The sequence below is a fragment of the Dendrobium catenatum genome, unplaced genomic scaffold, assembly GCF_001605985.2.
Source record: "Dendrobium catenatum unplaced genomic scaffold, ASM160598v2 original_scaffold_167737, whole genome shotgun sequence".
Lineage (NCBI taxonomy): Eukaryota > Viridiplantae > Streptophyta > Magnoliopsida > Asparagales > Orchidaceae > Dendrobium > Dendrobium catenatum.
The window spans coordinates 1-7,500 of NW_021486161.1; the positions used below are offsets into that span (position 1 = coordinate 1).

The window sequence follows — 7,500 nt, forward strand, 5'->3', positions numbered from 1 at the left end:
GGCTGCCGGCGCGTGCACGCGTTTGCGCGTTCTACCATCTCGTGTTGGGTCTGGTCAACTCGGTAACCCGACAAGTTAGGTTCGGGTCAGCATTTCTAACCCATTTACATACCCGGGTCAGGTTAGGATTGATCAGTTTGAACCCGGATCAATTCCGAGTTCGACCCAAACCTAGCCCGTAACCCAAAATTGACAGCCCTAGGTGAAACAGAAACGTGTCTGCTTAGAATCATAAATATAATGTTTTTTAATAAAATAAAACTGGTGAACAAACCAAGGATTTAATGGATACAATAAATGCCGTAATTTATGTTCTTCATTTGAATCTAACTCAGCAAAAATTGGCTTCTCTGCATATGCATGTGTTATGAACTTGGGATCTTTTGCAGTAGTATCTGCATATTTAAGTATGGCCTCTCTTGGATCCTCTTCCATCCACGTCTCCTTAATCAAACCACCTTACTGCAACATTATACCTCAAACATTATTGATTCCTGTAAATATAATCATAAAAATATTCAAGGAGATACAAACCTTCATAAGGTACCGAGTTAACAAGTTGCCTTTTGTAGCACCCACTCTTCCACCAAAGCCTGGGCCATTTACAGGAAGTTCAGGTTTATGTGATTTCATAGGGTCCTTTAGGATCTTCTCTCTTTGACGTTTTTGACTAGGTTGATCTCTAAATAGAGGTAATGCATGGGGATTATGAACAATTGGTTGGGCATCAAAATAATTCACAGACTCTTTCCTTTGCACTTGTGCAACACATTCAAGATCTCCTCTCTGACTCATAGATGGATCATAAAGTATGTGAGTACCGCCTTCTTTCTTGTCACCCACAGTTACAAACAACTTCAGAAATATCAGCCAAAACTCTTATTTTAAGGTTTCTAACATAAAGGTAATGCAAAGCTTAAGACCAAACTTAGGGATTTACTTGAAAAAAATGAAAGATATTATGCTATTACATTGAAATTCAACCATCATTATTAAATGAAAATATGTTGAAAACAGTAAGAATTAAAAGAGAATAGTTAAAAGTGAACATTAACCTACTTGACTTTTGGATACAAACTACAGCGAACCACACTTTGATGAGGGGAGATTCCAATTCTTGATACAAGCTCAAGTTTCCTCCTGTCATAGAAACAAAGCATGCCTCCAATTATATCTTCTTTTTCAACCGAGGTTCCAGTAAGGATAAGCTTCTCGTCTGGACTAAATGCAGCATTTGTTTAGGCATAATAATTGGGAATGCTATCAAATATTTTGATTGGATTTCTCATTTGTTGCAAATCCCAGACCTATCAACAAAACCACAACATGCATTTTCCTAGTTTTCTCTTACTCTTTGAAACTGTTCACCAAAAATAGTGATAATTGTAGGTTGTTCAGATGAAGTATTATATATCCGTACCTTAAGTGTACTATCCATGCTTCTCGATAAGAGAATCAAGCTATCAACCGAAAACTTAAGTCTACACCATCTGTATGTGCTCTCTCTACGTGAATGTCTGGCCTGCTGCCCCATACAGACTTCATGCTCCATAACTGTACAATTGACCATTCCATTAGAAAAACTTATTAGAAGTATACATCAAGATTACATATAAAACAAATAAGTTGCAAGTGTGGACAAAACGAAATAAAGGATGAAATATAAAATTCACAGCATAAATTATAATGAAAATAAAGAAACTTGTATGGAACCATCGCCAAGAGCACCAACAATACGTTTACCTTCATGATCCCATGCACAAGCCGTAACTGGAACCCTCATTGGCCTAGCAACCTTAGGCTTAATAACCTAACGACATAAAAGCAATTAGATATCTTGTAGATATTTTTCTTCATTTAAATGATAGTACAACTACCATATAAATGGATTGCTTTTCCATCAATAAAAGTAAAGAGCAATAAAAGAATTAATTAGAGTAACATGTATGTGCATCAATTTTGCCATTTCATGCATGCCTATGTAACTGGATTGCTGCACATATTAAATGTTTTGGGATTAAAAAAAAGGGCATGCTTGCTTTTAAGTTTCCATAACCCAAAACATGAGTTCCTGTCAAAGTTGTTTTTGACATTTGAAGTCATTTACAATCCCATACACGCAAAGACCCATATTCAAAAGAAGTTAAGATAGTTTCCTTGGACTTGGGATTCCATTCTCCATCAGTCAAGCCAGAGATATATGACCCTTGGTGTTCTTTAAGTCACGTATATACATATCTCCCTTGATGAACTCACCCAGGGTAAGCCCATCTCGATCATAAATCTGCAATTAATTTCCTCCATAGAAATGATTAATCAATAAAACTAGAATCTAAAAATAAAATGAGCCAAAGCTAGGCACCTTAGCATGTGCTGAACCTGTTACACACAAAAATTTGTCTGACGTAGGGCTCCAACTTATACTTCAAACCTGGTGTCCCTCAAAAGGTTCTTGCTGCGGATCTATGGCTTATGATTTTGATGATAGCAAACATTCTTTTTCTCTACAACTGCCTTATCTACTGACATTTCAGGTTCACACGATCGGACTGCAATTTAAAATCAGCTCAAGATTGGGTAGACTAGGTCTGAGTCAGTTTGTATCTTTTTTCCTTTCTTGAGTCTATTGTATTTGGTGTGGCACCTGATGATTTGTAACTTGGAAGATTTTCTATTGTTCCCTAAAGATTTTTGTTTTTGGTAACATCGTCCGGGATGATATTTATATCAGCCTGGTCGATCTATCCAAAAGCAGAAACCCTAATTAGGGCATCCTCATTAAAGCAGCCGTCATTATGTAAAACACATCGTCCTGGACGATTTTGTATCGGCCAGGAAGATAGGCTCAATTCAGAAAGAATCAGTCGCCAGATCTATTTAAAAATAACCTATTTTTAGACATCGTCTAAGTAGATCGTCCAGGACTATAAAATATCATCTGGGACGATCCAGGTCAATTTTTCTAAAATTTCTCTGAAATTTAAGGAAATTAATTATGACTTGATTTCACAATCAAATCGGCCTGGACGATCGCCAGATCGTCCTGGTCGATATGTTGGACGATTGGTCATCGGATAGCTATTTTTCAGGGCGATGTTGAGGACAATATTCTACGATTTGTTCTGATCGTCCAGGATGATATATTATCATCCAGGATGATATGAACAAACTTCTTTTGATCGTCTCAAATTGTCCCGGCTGATTGGGCTTAAATTATACTAATTGTATAGGATTATATTTATATCGTCCTGGACGATAATGTCGACAACTTGCATTAATGAGCTCGTTTTGAGATATTCTATTTAAGCTATGACATGACACTTGGTAAGTGTCTTTGGCAGCCATTGTAGCTTCATTCTTTTGGGGGAAACTTAAAGAGAGAGCTAGAAAGGGAGTGAGGAATGGGTGAAGTCTGAGAGAGGGAGAAGATCCTATGAGGGGGGACTCAAGGGAGTGTGGAGGGGAATTCCACACGGTTGCTCCGGCAGGCTTGCACTTTAATACCGTCAGATTCAAGGCTTGTCTTGAGGGAAGTTCACGAAAGAAGAAGTTCTCTTTGGTGTCAAAGGACCCGGCGACTCTGCCGCACCGGGGAAGGTGGAAGTGATTTTGTAAGGGCTTCTCCGCCTAGTTGTGGCGGCTAAAGGAGAGACACTTAGTTAGTGCAATACTTGGAGGGTGCCTCTAAGGAATGGACGTAGGTTAAGGTTAACCGAACCACTATAAATATGGTGTGTTATTTCCTTTATTACTACCGCATTTTAATTTCCGCACTATGATTTCTGTGGTGATTTTGGTTTGTGTTATGATTTAAAGATTCTTCTTTTCCAATTCACGTCTCTCTTTGTTAGCCTTGGGCTAGTTCATAAGGGCTTAACATCCCTAACGAACTTTCAGTTCTAACTGTCTGAATGACTGCAACTTAGAAGTCATCCCTTTAAAGTCATACATTCTTACGATGTAGTCATAGCTTCCAGAAAGTACTCTCGATCCAGAATGATCAACTGCAAGAGCTGAGACAACCTATAAACAACAAGAGAGATGTGATCATCATATATTTTAGAAAAAAACAAGTTTTTTGACAAAATTCAGAGGTCAAAAATAATGTCAAATAAATGAATTAATAGCTTTCCAAGATTATTGATTTTCCCTTCGGTTGGATCCAGAAGAGTTTAATTTCACATTTTGAAAAAGGTAGAATCGAAAAAAATTCAAGAAAGAAGCATCATCAAACAACAATTTAATGTTATGAATGTTATGATATAGCCACTAAGCTTGTAGACTAGTTGTGTCGCCCCTTGTGTCCAGATGGGAAGTCTAGGGCACAATTCCTTCCAAAACAAAATATAATGAGATCGATAACCACAGAATCTTATTAGTTTGTCAGGTTTATATTATGTTATGTTTTTTTTTTCAATTGTTAGGATATATTACGATATTATCATCCTTATGATGTGAACTGTCTTCCATTTAAGAGGCCAGTACTTTGTAGTAAGGGATGCTTGACGAATCTTTATAATCATTATCCTTCCAACTTTTTAGACCCAGCTTTATGAAACTTCATTTTCATTTATTCCTGTTAAGCATGTTGTCTAAGGTGTTAAATCTATTCTTTATAAATCATTTTGAACAATTACCATCTATGTTAGCTTAGGTTTCTTTTTTCATTCCTAATAAAGAATTCTCCAACGGTAATTTTACATACCCCATCTAATAAAGAATTCTTAGTTAATGATGAGAAAAAATATAGTTTCTCTCACTCTTCTTTGAGTAGTTGGCTAGTTCTTTTTCCTGGCCTACAATTAATGTTATCTCCCGATATTCCAAATTGGTATTAAGCACTTCCAATCCATTAACTAGTAGATGTGGGTTATCAAACGCTGAAGGCAAAGATCAGTTTGCTTTTTCTAAGGAAAATTTCTAGGGGAAATGTGCATCATTTCATATCACCATCTCTCTCTTTGTATTTCCTCCTTTTCTTGACTTTCATGTGAGTTCTAGCTCTCTTGGTCCCCCTTCTTTGATTCGGCTATGCACTAGTCATCAGTTTGCATCCAAGCAATGAAAAACATTCAGAAGAAGACCACCTCTTCCTAATGAGTTCTCCTATGGCAACGGTAACCCTCACTATGTTATCGATTCCCCTAGCTCCCTCCACCTTCAAGCCATTGCCACACGGCTTAAGTCTAGAAAGAAATGGTTATTGTTTAATTACTTAATGTTTTTACGTTTCATGGGCTCCCATCCCACTTTACAACTTAGATGTAACACCCAAGCTCATTCAAGTAGCACTTATTGTAGTTATCCTCTCGCACTTTTTCTACCCTTATCGATTTTTCTTCTTACAAACTTTGCCCTATTCTATTTACAACAATCACATGCTCAACCAGCCCTCACCCCCTTCCGCACCAACCCCTTATGAAAGTTATATTGGGTTTAACTTTAGAGTTTCTTTTGCTTGTATAAATCTTTCGAAAAAAAACAAAATCTTTCATAATCATTCTACATATACTGATATAATTACAACAAAAGGAGTTTATTACAATTCAGTTTTTAGGATAACTTAGGCAAAATGTGCACAACTCAAGGATGAGTGAAGAAAAAGGGCGCACTACCCCTAAGGGGAGAGGGATAGAGAGTGAGTACATAATGCAAAGAGGATGAAGATTACATTCACCAGGAGGGAAGAGGAGGGTTTAAGTATGAGCTTTTTGTATTCAACTTCAATAGCAAACCTAAAGCATACAACCAATAAGTGTCCAAACTATTTATTTTACATACCTTTGAAAATTATTTTGACATAGAAACTTGGTGATGATCAACATGGAAAGGAGTAAATGGTCACGATAGTTTAGCATCAATTCACTAAAGTAGAATGAAGCTCTCCTATGAAGACTTTGAATATAGTGAATATGGTAGTGGGGAAGACAAGTGCATTTCATAGGACAAAAACAGATAGAAAATATATTAAAGTATTATGGGAATTTAACTCTGAACATCGTTAATCATCATACCATTATGTATGATAAACAAAATAATAAAGCTCATAACAATCATGATTTGAGAATAATAAACAAAGTCAACCAAAGCAATTGGTTATGAAATTTGTGATTTTATATATATATACATTTATCTCTATCTCAAGATGTTGGAAAATAACAATAATTCGAGGTATCTCATACTTAGGCTAAACACTAAGCTCTGGTATGATATCAAGTAAAGGCTCAACATCATGTTAATCCCATGCTCAAATTTAATTATGGGTCAAAGTTTTACTAGGGTCTACAATTAAAATTCAAACTTGGCAACAGAAAACCCTCATTATCTTTCACATGATAATCGTGAATCAAACTTGTTCAAAGAGCACACGAATCCAAAAGACACTTTATTGAATTTCAAGTTTAGCTTTAAACAAGAATAAAGTGTAAGCTCAAACACATGTAAATAATCCTCCTCCTCAACATAGGTAGATGGGTCATTGAATTTGGTACATGTCATGCAACTATGCATGATGATCGTATGGACAATCATGATGTCGTCGTCATCTGATTAATACCAATGGCATTGTCAGACATGGATAACATAGCTTGGGAATTATGATTCTTCATGATGTGTTTCATATGAAGTATGTTGTGATCAATTATAATGCTTATTTACTTACTTCAAGTTTTATTTTTCTGTGGTTTTATTCACTTAACTGGTTTCAATCTTTTAAATCCAAGAAGGAATTTTTAAAAGTACCAATTCACCCCCCTCTTAGTTAGCCTTGGGACATTAGCTTAGGTTTAACAACCTAAACAAGATTCAATAAGAATCAACATAAACTATCTAGCAATGGCCAGAAAGTGTGTGGTAGTATTATTACTTCAGTCCAACTTCAACTAGAATATACAATTTCACCCAATAGGAGGCTTGTGATGCTTCAGATGTTGTGTACGATTTATATTTTTAGCATCAATGTCATATATTGTTCAATTTTAGAGCTAGTCATTTAGTTATTATTTTGTGTTTATTAGATTTACTACACTTGCCTTCAATTGTAATGTTTATTTCTCTTTATATTACCTTACTTATTGGAGATGGAATGATAACCAATATATTTTATCTCTGTGATATTGAGATTTCTGATAAAAAGTTTAAAATTCAGTTTGATTTTATCACTGATTTTCTCATATGATGTTATTATGGGGGTATGGACTGGTTGAGTCGATATGATTCTCATATTGATTGCTTAAAGAAGCGAATTACTTTATTTTTAGACAGTAAGGGAGATTGAGGTATTTTGTCTTGTTTGATTTCTACTATGGAAGTAGATAAATTATGAAAGAATGGTTATATAGTATTTCTAGTATCAGTCTAGGATAGGAGTATATATTCTTGTTATATTTCTGATATCCCGATAGTATGAGAAATTCTTGATGTATTTCCTGAGGAGTTAGTTAATTTGCATTCAGACAAAGACATAGAGTTTTATATTGATATATTTTTGGGTATAACCTT

The 7,500-nt window shown here is 35.5% G+C and overlaps 1 pseudogene; it reads right to left on the reverse strand.

Annotated features, from left to right (window-relative positions):
* Positions 1–133: 133 nt before the first annotated feature.
* Positions 134–7,500, reverse strand: part of LOC110103020 — a 12,143-nt pseudogene continuing 4,776 nt past the window's right edge.